The 18,400-nt window shown below is 36.4% G+C and overlaps 2 long non-coding RNA genes across 2 annotated transcripts; both read left to right on the forward strand.

Annotated features, from left to right (window-relative positions):
* The first annotated feature begins 280 nt into the window (after positions 1–280).
* LOC139080367 (uncharacterized) lies at positions 281–3,676 on the forward strand. The gene is made up of 2 exons (XR_011534830.1): positions 281–410; positions 720–3,676. It is a non-coding gene; the product is annotated as an uncharacterized lncRNA (long non-coding RNA).
* A 6,733-nt stretch (positions 3,677–10,409) lies between these two features.
* LOC139080208 (uncharacterized) lies at positions 10,410–18,170 on the forward strand. The gene is made up of 3 exons (XR_011534519.1): positions 10,410–10,523; positions 16,298–16,453; positions 17,188–18,170. It is a non-coding gene; the product is annotated as an uncharacterized lncRNA (long non-coding RNA).
* The last annotated feature ends 230 nt before the right edge of the window (positions 18,171–18,400 follow it).

Below are 18,400 nucleotides of genomic sequence, written 5' to 3' on the forward strand. Positions count from 1 at the left end.
GGGAAGCAAAAATTGCAAAAGTAAAGTTGGAGAAGGAAGTATTGAGCGTTCAGGTAATAGGTCCAAAACAACTTTTTATTTGTTATTTAATTACAAACATGGATTTTGAAAATATTATTTATTGAGAACATACCTTCTGTAAGGTACTATGACATGCAATGGGAGGAATATATAAAGGGGCAAGAACAGTTTGTTCAACTGCATTTTATAATCTCAAGTCATCAGCATTTCTAGTAGTGCAGATCTCTGGGAGGAATTATCTCAGTTTCGGCTTATCTGCAAAACGTCTTTATTTTGTCCTTCTAAGGGATATTCTTGCTGCACATAAAATTCTGATTTCTTTTAGCACCTTAAAGATGTCATTCCATTTTCTTCATGTTTTTCTAAGGAGAAACCAGTCTACTTAATTCGTAAGTATCATTCCCCTAAAGGTAATATATCTTTTTCCCCCTCTTGCTACTTAAGACACTCTCTTTGTCTTTAATATTCATTTGTGCTTTGATTGTGTGTCCCTTTGTGGACTGTCTTTGTATTTATCCTGTGAGGGGTTATCTGAACTTCCTGTTATTCACCAAATTTGTGAAAAATTTCTCCAAATATTTTCTGCCCTATTCTCTGTCTCTTCTCTTCTAGAATTCCATTTACACGTATGTCAGACCACTTAGTATTTACCACAGTTCACTAAGAGTCTGTTCTTTTTTCTTTTTTTTTTTTTACAGTTTTCCTCTATCTTCAGATGGGATAATTTCAATGGATCTACATTCAAGTTCACTGACACTTTCTTCTGTTGTCTCCAATCTGCTGTTAAGCCCATTCGACATATTTATAATAGCTCCTTTGAAGACCTTGTCTGCTGTTTCCAATATCTTGGCCATCTCAGGGGTTTTCTGTTGAGTACTTTTAAAAAAATTTCTTAACAGTGAATTACATTTTCCTGCTTCTTTGAAGTTTAGGACTTTTTATTCCACATTAGGCATTGTGGGGAGAAAGTGGTAGAAACTGTGCATTCTGGTATCTTCCTCCAAAAGTGTTTATTTTTGTTCTAACAGACAGTTAAATTACTGGTCATTCTCTTTGACCTTGAGTAGACCTGGTTTAATGCTTTGCTACATTGTTTTAAAATATGAAATGTACTGTTTTAAAGACTGATATTTCACTAAATCTAGCTGAGATACAGTTGAGAGCAACTATAACAACAACAAAAAACCCACAAATGAGTTGAAACAGTTTTACAAAGTACATTCAAACAGAAAGAGAGAAAAGAAGAACGAAGACAAGCCTGCTGTCTTCCCGTTGCGCATAGGACTGAATGCAATCTCTTGAAATTGAGATTCATCACCCTTTAGAGTCCCATCCCAGAGGAAATATCCAGTTTTCTCATCTCTGCTATATTCTACTAACACGCAGCAGTAGGATCCAACTCAGTTAGAGACTCAGAGCTTCTGCAAATGCTGTTTGCTACACCAAGAACACTCTTATGGTTAATATCTTCTAAACACTGCTCACATGCTACTCACAAAACTTGTTCTAATTCTATCAGACAAGGCTAGGTCCTGCATCCTGAGACCTTCCACAATACTTTTTTTTCACGTCTCTATTACAGATTTTATTTTACCATATCACTTTTCTACAGGAATTCTTCTTAAACATTTATTCATTTATTCAACAACAACTACTCTGTACATAAAACGTACCAGGCATTGGCCTGGGTGCCCAGGATGTACTGATGAAGACAATACAGATGACTTCTAGCCTCAGAGTGTAGTGGGTATTGTATCCAGATTTTATCTTGAGAAGCAGTACTGGACAGTGGTTAAGGGAATGAACTTTGGACTACTGGGCATTGTTTGAAGCCCACCTCTACCATTTGTGAGCTGTGTGTCCTTAAACAAGTTACTTAATTTCTCTGTGTCTCATTTTCACCATTTGTTAATTGTAGATAATATTTCATAGGTTTCTTGTGAGCAGTAAATAAGTTAAAATGTATAAAACATTTAGAATGGTGCCTGGCATATAAGAACTCAACAAATACGATATTATTATTTTTGTCTCTTAGACCTATAGTATGATGTCCAACACGTAGTAGGCACAGACCACATACTATTGAATGAAGGATTAAATGAATGAATGAATATTTCTGCTTCTGGATTGAAAAATATGTATCATATATTGAAGAAATTTTATATTGCTTCTCTCTTTTCTAGCTATGTTTCGTATAAGAAGTTCCGGCTAAAAATGTTACAAGTGGATTTCTTAACGCAATAATTTGCTAATCCAATAATGTATTTGCTCCTTCCCTACTGCTTCTTCGTTGGCTCATTCATTCCTTCGGCAAAACATTCGTGTGTTCTTCTTTATTAAAAACAAAATATGTGACAGCCCTTTTCCTCAGCAGTTTACAAGCTAGATGGGAAAGTGATATATGTTAATAACATACAAGAAAATGCAGCATGCAATGATTACGTTGAGGGAGTCAAATGAACCACACATTTGAAAGCATGTCCAAACTGCTTGGCATATGTTACTTTGAATTATATGGAATTTCCAACATTTTAATGGTTTTATTATTCAAATGACAATGTTCTGTGGTTCAAAATAATAGCAGATAATAAAATATACATTCCATGTATCAGAATAATATGTCCTTCAGAAGAGGGGAAATCTTTCAACCAGGCTGACCAAATAAAACTACAGAAAAGGAGGCAATTGGAAGAGATTTGAAGAAAAGCTAGCGCAGGGTCAAGTGATTCAAAGCAGTGATTCTCAAAATGTGGTCCCACAATTTTCGATGAGCATAGGAAATGATGACTGAAATACAGCTAACCTGAAAGGACACTGCTCAGGTATTTTTTTAATAGTTATTTCTTTACATTTACTTTTTTTCTCATGGTATCCCACTTTCTGAAGCTGGAAAGGGAAGAGAAAAATCACTCGAGATAGGGTATGTCTAATGAAGTAAACATTCTTACAATTAGTTAAATTTTACACATCTAATAACTTTATAGATCTAATAATTTTAAACATCTAAGTCTATGTACTGTATGATATTTCCCCTGGGTAGTTTTTACTTGATATAGCTTCTAAAATTCCAAATGACTAAGCTAGTTTTCAGTTATCTATTGTGTAGCACTTAAATATTCTCCAAGTTACAAAAATTTTCATTTTTTTCTTAATCTACTTAGACATTCATTTAGTGAAACACAATGATGTGCGTTTCAAGGAGTCAGTTCTTTGTTCAAAATAATTCATTTAATGAAGAGAAGGATGCCAGACACTCACTACTTAAAGCTCTGCATAAAATTAAAAACACCGTGTGAATTTAAAAGAAGGATTTTCAGTAAAGTTGCATGCTTTAAAGTGAAGTAATTTGACTCTAATTAAAGATAGACTGTTGTTGATATTTCTCACTTGCAAGCTTGGGTTTATGCTTTTTTAAAGTGGAAATTTCAAATGATGTGTGTGTTATTTATGATAACTGCACTTAGCCGAGGGAGAATGTTGACTAGATTTGGTATTAATTTGTATGCCTTCAGTACTGATAATGTTATTTCAGTATCTTCACACAAGATGAAAATAAGCAAAATAACTACTCAGTTTTTGAACAAAATCTCATATTACTACTAAAGCAATGTGTTTTGTCTAAAGGACTTATTAAAAAATTACTTCAATATGCTAACTAACCTGGTCATTATTCTGTTACAAATATCAGTTGCATTCCTTAAACAATTATAAATACAAATGAATATATAAAGAGGCAATAGCATTTTCATGCTGTGGAATTGCCTCTGAACTGAGATTTAGGAGATCTCTGCTCATCACCTGGGAAATGAGAGATCTAAATTAGATAGCCTTTATCATCTCCAAACTTCCAGGATACTAATATTAGATCCACAAAGAATTCTGAAACTAGGATAACACCTTAATGGAAAATGCAAATGGTCTGCCAGAAAATAAGCTATATGTTTTGTCCTTTTTTCCCCGTAGTTTAATCTCAGTCTGTACACATCTTTTGTGTTTAGAAAAACATTTTTTTTATACACATAGAAGAGATATTTAACTGAAAACCCATTCAATCAGCATTAACCCAGTGGAAGGATTGAAAATAGTCTCATTTTTTTTTTGAGGAAGATTAGTCCTGAGTTAGCATCTGCTGCCGATCCTCCTCTTTTTGCTGAGGAAGACTGGCCCTGAGCTAACATCCGTGCCCATCTTCCTCCACTTTATATGTGGGACGCCTACCACAGCATGGCTTGCCGTGCGGTGCCATGTCCACACACAGGATCCAAACCAGTGAACCCCGGGCCGCTGAAGCAGAACGTGCACACTTAACTGCTGCGCCACTGGGCCGGCCTCAAGAAAATACAGTCTTTAACTTTGATCAAATTATCTGTTCCACAGTTGATCCCACTTGCAAAATAAGCATATTTTTACAAAATCAACCAGAGGCAAATCTGTGAAGAATCTATAGGAAGACATCTTCCTGCATCCCAAACATTTATTCTTCATGCTGGGCTCCTCCTTCCATTATCGTCTGATCTTTTCTAACCTTGGCAGTTGTTCTTTTTCCCCACTAATGCTGAGACGGGTTTGCACCCGATTCTTCTCAATAGGGCAAGCGCTCAGCAGTTTAAGGTATGATCCTATCCAGTGAGAAATACATGGATTTTAATACTGAGGACCCAAAGGAGTGAATACATAAGTGATGAAATCTCAATATTATACTATATAATTACTTAAAAATATATATCCATATAAAGGACACAATAGTCAAAAATCATATATTTCAGGTGCAAATTAACAAAATTAAGATTGGATTTTTTACATTATATCAGGGTATTTTGACATTATGAAGACACGGAAAAACTCATTTTAATTTTTGTTATGAAGCATACCCACATTATGCTACATTGATGACTTATGGAGGGGATGTTTACATGACCAATTAGTGGCTATATTGCAGTGGATAGAGTAACATGTGAAAAAGAGTTTTCAATCCTTTCAACCTTTTTACTAGCTTTCCTACTTCAGTTACTGAGACTTCACTAGGAAAACGTATAGAAAAAAACTTTTGGAAAAAATTTATTTAAAAGATACAAAATACAAACAGAAAACTTTTTACTGGATTGCTGGTTATGAGAAATGTATGGACGCTTGTCAAATATATCAATCATTTATAGTTAGTAAATTTACCTAACTTCTTCAAAAGAATTTATGTCAATAATTAACTTACTCTGTCATTGGTAGTTGAGTAGGAATGGGAATTCCGGAAGCCTGGACTCAGGATACTATACAACTAACACAGAAGGAAGACAGGATAAATGACGAAAAGCACTCCTTAAGAAAGACAGTTTACCAAAAGCGACATCATAAAAAGTTGTCTGAGCAGTTCTATATCTGATGAAGAAATTGAATCTGTTACTTAAAGTCTTCATAAAAAAATAAAATTCCAGCCTTTACTGGTGAGTTCTTTTAAACATATAAGAAAAAAATATTAATCAAGAAACAAAAGCAAAAAACTTCCTTGGCATATAAAAAGACGAAATACTTCCCAATGCATTTTACGAGGCCAGAATAAATCTGATACTAAAACCTGGCAAGGAAAATATAAGAAAAAAACTTACAGGCCAGTATCTTTCATGACATGTAAGCAAAACCCTTAAATAAAAATTAACAAGTCAAATAAAGTAACATATAAAATACATGATATATTAGCACAATAAAGAGGGATTTATTTCAGGAAAGCAGGGTTAGTTTAATATTAGAAAAGTTATCAATATAATTAACTACATTAACAGAATAAAGAATAAAAATAATATCATATCAATAGGTGGAGAAAAGTTATTTGACGATGTTTAACATTCATTAAGGATAAAAAACAAAAACTTTCACAAACTCAGTGGAAGGAAGCTTCCTGAGTTGGGTAAAGGATATTTACAAAAAACCCATAGTTAACATCACACTTAATGGCAAAATATTAACATTTTACCCTTAGTCTGGGAACAAGACAACAATACCATTATTACCTCTTCTATTAAACTTTGTACTATAGGCTCTGTCCAGTGCAAAAAGCATGAGAAAAGTATAAAGATTGGAGAAAAAAGGAAACAGATAACATGATTTTGTATACATAAAATCTGGTAGTATTTACAGATAAACCAGTAGAAATTACTGTGTGTTTAGCAAGGTTGCTAGATTCAGTTAACATACAAAAGTAAATTTTATTTGCATATGCTGAAAACAGGAATTAGAAAATAACACTAAAATATCATTTATAACAGCACAAAAAATCTAATTCCTAAGAATAAGTTTTGCAATAGATGTGCTAAACTTCCACAATGCGAACTATAAAATAAAGCTGAGAGAAGTTTAAAGTGGCATAAATAGAGCGAATATCACGTTTCTGGCTTGGAAGACTCATGACTTTGTGCAATGCAGAATTTTAAAATGAGCCCTAATGATTCACACCCTTGCATTATCTCCCCTCTGGACCATGGGCAGGACCTTTAACTGGCTTCTAACTCATAGAACGTGGCAACGCTGAAGGGATTTTGCAGAAATAATTAAAGTCCCTAATTAGTTAGAGTTGAGAAAAAGGCCGATTATCCTAGGTGGGCCTGACTAACCATATGAGCCCTTTAAAGAAGGTTTAGACAGCAAAGTAGGAAGAAGTCAGAGTCTCTCTCTTCCTAGTCTTGAAGAGGCAAATGGCCATGAGTTCTACATAGTCAAAGAACAAATACCGATTCCTCACTTCTGAGGGTTTCTGAGGCAGATCTAAAACAGGCGGAGACCCAGGCCTCAGGTTAATGGAGAGAAATCATGTAACCAATGAGCTGGTAAGGATCACCATGGCACTCACTGTATTCAATGCAGAGGTCAAGATGAATGTCATCTCCCAATGATCCAGGCCACCATCACCTTCCAGATTCACCCTGCACAGACAGTCCAGGAGATCCTAGAGCTCTTCAAGAACACTGTAGTTGAGAACTGCACCCAGTTTCACCTGTTGAGTGCTTTTGACCACCCCCACTCCCCCCACCGTCCCCCCCCCCCCCAGTGCCCCTCCAGGCCCTCTGACAAGCAGGCCTTGGGCTACCGGCTGCTCCACCAGATCATGCAGTTCGTCTTGTCAGTAGTCAACATTGTCCCCCAGGTACTTGTATTGGCAAACAGAGAGCTGACACTTATACATTTGGAGCTTACCACTGGCATCCACCGATTCAACGCACAGCCTCAGAGCTTCAGGAGCATCCAAGGACTCAAGGAAAAGATCTCAGTCCCAGCCTAGGAGACTCGGGTGAAATTTGTCTTTGAGCTGACTCAGACTACTGACACAGACCTGGGCCAGTTTCTCACCCCCATGAACTGCGAGGTTGAGGAGCCAGCTGCTTTAGGGGACCTGACCTTGGGCCAGGACTAACCCAAGGGGGAAAGCCAACGTTGATAAAACGTTTGGCCAGAACCACATTGTAATACAATGCCCACTGCCTTGCTCACTCCCAAGAATGAGGCCGGGGGTAACGGGGGGCCAGCAGGAATCTGGTTCTCCCTTTCTCCCCACATCTCCATCCCTCAACTGACAGGCTTTTCCTGTCTTCTTGTCCCAGCAATCTTAGAAGGTCTCTGGTTTGTCTGTCCTATGATGGTTATTCACCTTCCAGGCTTGACTTAACAAAGGCAGATTTGAAAAATCTCAACCAGGTGTTACCTGCTAGAAGTGTTTAATTTAGGGCACACTTGCCAGGCTGCCTTCTCCAGGGCTTACACATTTCATCTTGTTGTAATTTCCTTTCCCTCTTTTTTCCTCCTTTCTTGGATTATTCAGCTGTCTCTTCATGTCTCCTCTCCCGCCCCACATCCCTTCCCCTACCCATCCATTTATTTTACATCTGGAGCAGGACTTAGTCAAACTGTGATGCTACCTTAATTGTCACAACCATTGGTCAGATAAAGTGATCCATGAAGCCAAAAAAAAGAAAAAGGAGCAAATATTTGGAGAGGACCCTGAGCCTCAGGTCAGACCCCAGACCCCAGACCCTGACGAAGGTTGGCTGCAGCCTTGTGAGCCCTGGCCTTGGGCAGAGAACTCAGATAAAACAAGCCGCAGAGTTCTGACTATGGAAAATGAGGTAATGGATGGGTGTTATTTTAATTCTCTAAATTTGTGGTAATTTGCTATGCAGCTATAGTAAACTAAAACACTAATGATTTTAAATCTCACCCAGATTAATCTATAGATTAAATAAAATCCCAGCAGCTTTTATTAAAATGAAAATGAACAAGCTAATTCTAAAATGTATAAGGAAATGCAAAGGATTTATATGAGTCAAGGAAATCTTAAAGAAAGATGAAGCTGGATTACTTATATTACTAGATATCAAGATTTATTATAAAGCTACAGTAATTGCGACTGTGTGGTATTGGCACAAAGATAGACATATAGATCAATGAAACACAATGGAGAGTTCAGAGATGGATTCACACATATGTGTTCACCAGTTTTGTGATAAGAACAACACTGAAGTTTGTTGTACAAATATAGTCTTTTTAATACATGGTTCTGGGTCAGTTGGATAATAATAAGTAATAACATTAACCTTGACCCATAAAAATTAATTTGAGATGGATCATAGACATAAATATAAAAGGTAAAATAATAAAGCTTCCAGAATAAAATACCGGAGATGGTCTTCATGTGCTTGAGATATGCAAAGATCCCTGAAACAATTCACAAAAGCAAACCATAAAAGAAAAGATTGATAAATTGGTTTTTATGAAGTTAAGAATATCTGTTCCACAAAGAACACTATTATGATAGTGAAAATATAAGCCACTGACTGGAACAAGATTCTTGTCTCACCTAGATCCTTGAGAGAACTTGTCTATATCCTATTCAATAGCTAATTGATCAATAAGGTTAAGATTAAGAAAATCAATCAATAAGAAAAACACAGATTTCAATTTTATAAATAGGGGAAGGAAAAAAGAGAGGAGATTCAGTGGCCAAAAAATATGAAGACATGTTCAGCATCGTTAGTCATCAGGGAAATGCAAATGGAAACTGTGATGAGGTATGATTGCACAGAAACTGGAACTGTTAAAATGAAAAGACTGATAATACCAAATGTTGTCTTTTTACAACTTTCTCCTTTAAAAGAACCTGGATATGAGGTACAATTCAGATCCTTGATTTGAGATTAAATTTGAATTGATGCTATGGGGTCCTATTCTTTCATTTCAGGAAGAAGGACCTGGCCACCACTTCTGAAAATCTTGGCCATGAAAACCCTATGAATAGGGGTGGAGCCTTGTCTGATACAGCGCCAGAAGGGGAGAGGATGGCGCAAAAGACCGGGCAGGATTCCCTCTGCAGCACACAGAGGCGCTGGGAGTCGGGCTCCACTCCACAGAGCTAACAACAAAAAATTCTTTCTGCGTGTTAATATTTAGAATGGGCATTACAAACATTAATTAGTTTCTTGAAAGAAATGTGTGGTTCTTCATATTAACAAAGAAAACCATGGTATCCTTCAGTACAGTGGCGAGAAAGGTCAGCCATGCCGAGAGGGAAGGAAGCTCATGGACAGCTTCCGACCAGAAAACGGCTCTGTGCATGCTGCTCTCTGTGAAGGGATGGGAGGCGGCTTCCACAGACATCGTGTCCGAGGACCTGGTTATTGCACTTCCGGGTATGAGGCCTTAGTCATTTGTTGTTTGGTTTGGTCTTTATATTCTTTCACTTCTTAGCTTGTAGAAAGAACATTTTTTAAAAGAATGAGTGTGACGGCAGAATACTGCCAGACAGCAGCGTCTTCTTAGCGCGCTGTTCTGTAAGGCTTGCTACTTCCGCGCTTTACCGTCTCTAAGAATCTTAACTATAATTTCTGATGAACGTCTCTTTTCTGATATAATTTTATAATAATATTAGGAAGGTTTCGTTGACAAATTATGAGGAATTGAATGAGAATGACTCAATTCACACTACACTCAAAGCAAATATGCTATACAGTTAAACACAATGAAGCAACTATAAATAACTCATAAATTTCCCATGCTCATCTGTAAAGCACTTGCTCAAACCCTTAGACGTACAGCCAAGGAACCGTCTATGTAAAGTATCTTCCCTTCTCCCTTGTCCAGCCCCTGCTGATCTCTTTATGTCCCATTTCCCACCAATCCCACTAAGTGCTGACGTAATGTCACTTGCTTTTGTTAGGGACCTTATTCCTAACAGCAAACGGATCAGTCTATGATATATTTTATCCTCCTCCTCTCCTCTCCCTTCTCCTTCTCTTCATTCTCCTCCTCCTCCTCCTTCTGCTTCTTAACTGTAAGATTCTTCCTCCTGGATACAGCCAAATGAATCATTGATGGACATTTAACTCTAGCTGGACCAATCAGACTCTCTTTTCCAGGAACTTGAAACTGTGATTCAGAGACAGATAGGCAGTCTTTGTGTGTCCGTGAATCGGAAGCTGTGAACTCAGAAACTGTCGGGCTCCTGTGCATGGAAACTCATGCAGGTAAAAGAGCTCTAGATTTGTCACATAGCAGGGATGTGTGTGTGTGCGTGTGTGTGTGTGTATGTGTTAGGCGATGACAATATAGGCATTCTTTCTTATAGTGGTTTATTCAAACTATAAAAATAACTCCTTGCAGCATAGATTGCTATAAAAGATAGACATACTCAAGGGTTCACAATAATGTGTGCTACTTTAGAAAGGACCGAAACAATCCTTCACAAAAAGTCACCATTTTGAGGATTGAAAGAATTAATGCATATAAAAAACTTAAAAGTCTGGGAAATAATGGGCACTCAATGAACTTTAGGTGTTATCATCATTATGGAAAGATAGCTTTGGTGAATCTCTTACAATAGAAAAAAGAGGTGAGGGGAAAGGGATGGTGAAGAAAAGAGAAATTCCATGTTTATCACAACCTGGGAAAACTTTGTCTTGCAAGTTCACAAGAGTGTGGTCAGAGTGGAAAATGAAACTACACAGTGGCTCAGTTCTGAAGAGGAGAGTTGAAATAACTGCGAAATGAGTTTTCTTCCCTTCAATTTTCTGAATGTGCTTTTGAAAAATCCCCCATTTTCTTTTAATCCCTTTAAGTATTCAGCCCAAATTGGTGCATTGGAAAGTGTATCATGAACACGTACAGATTGAGAATCAACAGACTCGTTAATGAAATTACCCAACTGTAGTTTTTGTTGCCAAATCAACCATTGCTGAATGATTAATTTAATTTATAAATACTTTTCATGGAAAAAATGAAGGAAGATGAGAGCAAACAACTGTTCGAATCAAGATATATGATTTGGCTGTCTGTACAACCAAAATTCAGCACATAAAACAACAACAGTCTAATTCAGTTATGTAGAATTGTATCCTGCAAAAATTATTTCTAAGATACTTTATATAATCTTGCCTTCTATGTTTTAGATTGTCTGCTAATAAAATTATCAAAAGAAATGAAAATAAAGTAAAAGCATTAGAATAAGAATATGATCTAGCATTTATGTATCTTTTACTGTGTGTCAGAAGCTTTGCTGGGTGCACGCCATAGATTATATCATTCATTCTACAACCACCCTGTAAGGCAGACTGCAGGAGACATTGATTTTGGCATCCCTGGCCACCACTCCTGCCTCTTTTCTTACTGTAAAGTCGCTATGTGGTCTGTTTAAGATCTCATATCAACACGTTGACCTAAACCAGTAAGAGTATTTCTTCCTGTTCTTCTTGATGTAGAATTCAAATAAGAGTATTTCTTCCTGTTCTTCTTGCTATAGAAACAATCTTAAAGGATAGTCATGGGTGTCTAAATAATTAAATCCAGAAGAAACTTGAAGGGCCTGTATTTAACGGTTTTGAGAAGAACAGAGCTCTCTTACTCTGGAGGAAACAGTGTGAAATGCAAGACAAGGACAACTATTGCAGCCATTTGGATAACCTGAAGTAAGGCAACACTGGCACAAAAACTTAGACAAATGGTTTTTCCAGAGCCAGAGCTATGATCAAAGCATCTCAAAACCCTTGAACTCTTAATTTACATGAGCTAATGCATTTGGCTATTTAAGTTTGTTTTGAGTAGTTTTGTGAAACTTATAACCAAGAATCCTAAATGACTTATAGGTGTATTATTAGCCCCATTCCACATATGAGGAAGATTAGAGTCAGAAAGGCTATGTCATTGCCTAAGGAAATAAGCTCTAGGCCTAGGATTTGGATTCTGAAAGTCAGCACTCCAGAGCCACGGTGTTCAATCATTCAGACAGATGGCCTTCCTAAATGATGCTTGGAAACAGTGCAGCAATTACTATCATCACATTTAAGGACATTTAAAGAAGTGTTTATTATTTCTTTATCTAATTAAAAAATTTTTGATGATGAGGTTTATTTTTTTTTCATTTAATTTCTTTGGGCAAAGTGAAAGAAAGGATTGAGATAATTATTTATATGTTTTGGAATCCAAATACTTGCATTACTCTGTATAAAGGAAGAATTTTGAGAGTATGAACAGTCACACAGTTGTTCCATTTCTCTAACTTGGAAGCATTGTTGGGCTCTTGAGTTTCCACCATCTTTGATGTATTGAACAGTCCACTTGGAGTAGTGGCAAAAGTATAAATTTAGGGGATTAGCAGTTTTGAGACCTTTGATTAAATTCTAATAAATCCCTGGTTGTCTCTGTGATAATATTTATCAGTCTTTAAACCTCAGCACGGTCTATAAAAATTGGTTATTAATACTTCCCTCACTGGCTTGTTGAACAGATGAAATGTGATAATAGAACCATGACTGGCATGAAATAAGCTTTCAATAAATGATATCTAAATCGTATGAAATATTTTTGTAAATTCTATATCACTATAGAGACTGTTAGTAGTAGTATCTAATATTTTAAATTCTCCAAGAAATTGAGTTCCGTAGGTAAATGGTGTTTGCAACATAGTCATTCCTTCTTTAAAACATAGAAGAGCACTGAAAGCAAACTTATGGTTTATTGGACATATTTGACATCCTATCACTCTGAGTCGAAATTCCCTGTTTACTTCTCCTTGTTTCATGGTTTGTTGGATAAGATATTGAATACGGTCCTACAGACTACAGTGTTCAAATCCCGACTCTGACACTTAGTAACCATGCAAAGTGAGCAAATTGCTAGCTTCTCTCAGGTCATTTGCCAAAAAAGAAGACTTTTTTTTAATAAAATGAATGAGTAGATTACAAGAGAGAACATCAACCACAATAATAATATAAGTAATATATGTGCATGTCTTACGTAAATTAGTCATTAATATTCATTCACATTTGTCCCTCTTGCCTATCTCCTTCCTCACTGTCACCTGAGCACCACATCAGAGCATTCTTTTACGTGTGAGGAATCAGCACTTTCCGCTTTAATGACTAAAATTTATTCTCTTTGAAATCTGAGGAAATTGGGAAAATTAGAGACTATTCATCTGAAAGTGCTGAATATAGTTCAAAGCGAGGTTTAAAACTATATCAAACAATATTTTCCCCTATGTTTCAGACTCATGAATGAAATCCTGCTAACTACCGTTGGAAAATACTGCTTCGAAAACGTCACCTGGCTTAACAAATGTAGCGTCCTGTGGAAGTCTTTTGTTTAATTTTTACTGTAAAATGTAAGACCAAATTTTTCATAAACATTAGACTGTCAAGATTTTAATCCCATTGTTTTGCTGCATACCCATACACACACACAGAAACTATACACAAAATAATGTACCTAAATTATACAGATCCAAAATCTTTTTACTTATATATATATATATATATATATATACTGGAATTTTTAATCTGAAAAGCATGAATAATTGCCTTAGTTCTCTATTTTTCATGCGCTTCATAGATCAACTTTATATTTCACTCTTCTAAATTAACTTTGCTTGCTGTCCCAATAGACTAGCACTACATGGCATATATTAAATATGTAAAAATGGTGCTTTATAATGCATTACCTTCACCAAAGTAAATTAAGGCTCTCTTTCAGAGAAAAAGGATGTCTGTGTAGAATGTTAATAAGTTAAATGTTTATTTTCATGGCATCCATTTCTATTACAAACAACAATAGTTCTTTAAAAAGAAAAGAAGGAAAAAGAGCAGCAGAACAAAGCAATAGCGTGCAATAAACCCTGAGCAGATGCCGGGTAACGCGGGATCCAGCATAGAGGGAAGCTGAGCTCCCCCTTTGGGTATTTGTCATTTATATGTTTAGCATGAGCACAGTGTCTGTAAGAGGTTAACTCATACAAAGAAAACCAAATTGGAAGTAACGGCCCCTCTACAGGAGATGCATATCGTGCAGAACTATCTGTCATCCTGGGCTCCTGAGAGCCGGTCTAATGAGGGGTCGTATTAACATGCAGGCACGTGTGTTCTGTTGCATTTCCAGTTTTTGTTCTTGGAATGAGGTATCCCCATGAAACTCATTAAACCTCCTATTTCTGCAGCTGACACTCCACTCAGGCATGAATAATCAAAGGGGTAAACAGAAAGTTGAAATAAATATGCAAACATTTTTGATGAAACGTTAATAGGTAACTAAAAAACTGAAAGTGACTCATTGGCACAAAAAGAACATTTTACTACTTTTATTATGTTTACTTTTGAGAAATTCTAATCTGAGTTTTAAATGCTTGTCGAAATTCATGTTAGAATTCTTTAAAATTAAAATTGTCAACTGCTCATACAAACAGAAGATAGTATTATGAATATTTAAAGCACAGAGATGAGAAAATTCAAATAAATAATTGTAAACTCCTTTGTCTTGATCACATTTAAGATAAGTGTCTTACACACAAAGTAACAATTGAGGGGAGGAATCATTAGTTGGTACATTCTTTGGGGATATTTACTTATCACTCTGAAAGTAAGTGGGATTTCCAAATCATGCAAACTCAGAAAATAGACCTTCCACTTTGAACAAGTAGTTGTGTAATATATCTCAAGTAAACAAACTGAAAGAAAACAATGACTATAAAATGGCTACTGATAGAACAATTAACACTCATCAGATTGGTGCTAATTAATGTTTGGTGACACTCGTAGAATCATACGTTATGGTGATAGTGTCAATTTGAACATTCCTTTAAGAGAATAATTTGTCAGTAGCTAGTGAGTATGAAAATGAACATACTGTTCCCCCAGTACCTCCAATTTTAGGTGCTACCATAGAGAAACAAGTGCTCATGTGCATAGGATGTCAGTTGCAGCACTGTTTGCATTTGTAAACAACTGGTTTCAACATGGTTACTTATATTGCAAAAGTAAATTATCAGAACCATGCCTTACATCATCCCTAAAATCAATTCCATATGAATTAAAGGCTCAAATGTAAAAGCAAAACTTTATAAAATGTTCAAGAATGTATAGGACATTTATTTTTCTTACTGGGACGGTAGAGGAAAAAAATGCACAAAGATAACACCACAAGCCGTATATAAAAACTTGTTGAAATATATATTACATTAAAATAACGAGTTTTACCTCAAAAAGAGATACTGAAAACTAAAAAGACATATCTTAAACTTAAAAAAACATGCTTAAGATGAATATAACAGAGTACCGTTTCTCAGAATAAAGTAATTATCATGAATCAATAAGAAAAAAAAAAACTCAGAAGAAAATAAAAGATGTGAGCAGGTAATTCAGAATTCAGAGAAAATATGATAAAAATCATATTAAAAATGCTAAACTTCATTAGTAATCACAGAGGTCAAAATTTAAAAAACACTTTGATACCATTTCACACCCAATAGATTGGCAAAATCAAAATAGTCCGACGATAAAAGGGTGGTTAAATAAATGTAGAATTGTTGATTCTCCTAAAATATTGGTGTGAGTGTAAGCTAGCACAACTGTTCAGATAGCAATTTGGCAATATTTAATGAATTTGGAGATGTGCACACACTTTGATGATGCAATTCCACATCTAGGCATATACCTCAGAGAACTCTAGCTCGTGTGTTCCAAGTTACAGGTACAGAATATCAATAAGAGCAATTAAAAACTAAAATCTGTCTATTTTTTGTGTTCTGCCGTCTCATTTATGAGCTTTTGTAAGTCTGATTTTATGTGGTATTTTTAAGTATTTATTTCTTAGATAATTTTCTCGATAACGTTAGCTCATTTTTTTTGTTTTTTTTTTTTTGTTTTTTGTTTTTGTTTTTGGAGGAAGATTAGCCCTCAGCTAACTACTGCCAGTCCTCCTCTTTTTGCTGAGGAAGACTGGCCCTGAGCTAACATCCGTGCCCATCTTCCTCTAGTTTATACGTGGGACGCCTACCACAGCATGGCTGCCAAGCAGTGCTGTGTCCGCACCCGGGATCCGAACCAGCGAACCCCGGGCCGCCGAGAAGCGGAACGTGCGAACTTAACCGCTGCGCCACCGGGCCGGACCCTGGCTCATTTTGAAATAGGAGGTATGGTTATACTATTTCTTTGTCTATCTATCTTTCATCTAGCTAGAACATGTCTTTTCTGAGGTCCTCCTATTGTGTAGATGCTCTTTTGTTCTTTGTTCTCTTTTTAATTTGGGATTTCACTTTAATATTTTTCTCTTGCTCATTTTTGTGTGAAATTAGTTTTCCTGAATTTTTAAAGGGAGCCTTGATTCAGACATGTTCTCTGCTTTCAGAGCTCCCTGTCCTTTTGCTTCTGGTAGTAGCTTGCTTCCTGATATTCCTGGCTCTGCTCTCTTCCCCACCTTTGCCTGGACACCCGCTTTCCTTCCTCTCTGTTGCCTATGCCATGCTAAATTTGGATTCTACTCTAACAGTTACTCCCTAGGGCCATGCCCTGGAAGTTGACCTTGGCAGGTCAATTTCAAGCCTTTTTAGGGCTAGATTGTCCCTATTTGTTTAGCCTTCCTTAAAGCAAGCCCTTTTTCTACATTTGGAACAAACCAAAACTGCCCCCACTGCCAGTTCTGGTGGTGTTGTCTCACAGTGCTTTCCAGTGAGCGTCTCTTGGCTGTTGGAGTGCTCTCTTCTCCAGTCCATTTGCGGCCCCATTGCATACTTCTACTTCCTCCTCTTTCCTCCTCCCCTGGAGACCTCTCCCTCCCCACACACAAACCCACAGATTCATGTGCTTCTGTTATTTTATTTCTTATTCTCTGTAGCTCTCTATTTATATGGTATCATCTCTCTCATAGAGCCCTTGCTCTGGAAGAAGCAAGCTATCATGTTGTGAACTGCCCTCTCAAAACCTGGAGAGGCCCATCTGGCCAGGAAGGAAGTACAGCTTCCAGCCAACAGTCCTTGAGGAACTGAGGCCCTCAGTCTAAAAGTCTCTAAGCAACTGAGTCTTGACAACAGCCATGTGAGTGAGTTTGAAAGCAGATCTCCCCCCAGTCAAGCTTTCAGATGAAGACACAGACCTGGCCAATCGCTGATTACAGCCTGTGTGACTTACTGAGGCAGAAGAAGCTAACTAAACTGTGCCGGGATTCTTGGCCCACAGAAAGTGTGAGATAATAAATATTTGTCAATTTAAGCTGCTAATTTGTTATGCTGTAATAGATAAGTAGTGTGACGTGTAAAATTATGTGTGTCATATATTGCTGCATTGTTTGTAATTGCTAAAAAATAGAGACAATCTAAATGTAAGTTAATAAAATAGTAATTAAACATGTGAAGGTTCATTCATAAAATGAAACGATGCTGCACTAAGACAGGATAAGGATGTTCTTTATGCACTGATATGAAAAAATAATCAATATATTATGAAGTGAAAAAAGCAATGTACAGAATAGCACATAGCATGCTAACGTTTACTTATGCATTTAAAACACTACTGGAAGGATATACAAGAAACTAGTAACCATGGGTACCTATTTTGGGGGACTGAGGTGGGTGGAAGCTGAGTGGCTAAAGTACAGAGGTGGGAGGGAAACTTTTAACTCTATAGCGTTTTACGCTCATTGACTTTCGAACCATGTGAATGGGCTAGCTATTCCACAAATTAATTAATTGTTTTAATGTTTAAAGGGAAAAATAAGTAAAATATTGAACAGAAATGCATTTACTTTTTTGAAAATAAAACATAATGTTGAATAAGAAAAAGAAAATTGCATTCTGTTTGGTGCATATATATGTTTTTTATAGCAGGTAAATCAATAAAATATAACTTGTTGACACTTGCGTGTGTAATAATAATTTAAAAACATGCCTGAGAATGATGAATTCCAAATTTAGGCTAATGGTTATTTCTAGAAAGAGAAAAAGGGAATAAAATTGGAGAAGGGGAAGCCAGGTGGCTTCAACTGTATCTTTCACACTTTAATTTAAAATTAGATCATATAGATTGGAAAAGTTCAGAGAAAGACAGAAATATGGAAAATACTTGATGTTTCAGGTAAAGGAATT

The sequence above is a fragment of the Equus przewalskii genome, chromosome 29 (genome assembly GCF_037783145.1).
Source record: "Equus przewalskii isolate Varuska chromosome 29, EquPr2, whole genome shotgun sequence".
Classification (NCBI taxonomy): Eukaryota; Metazoa; Chordata; class Mammalia; order Perissodactyla; family Equidae; genus Equus; species Equus przewalskii.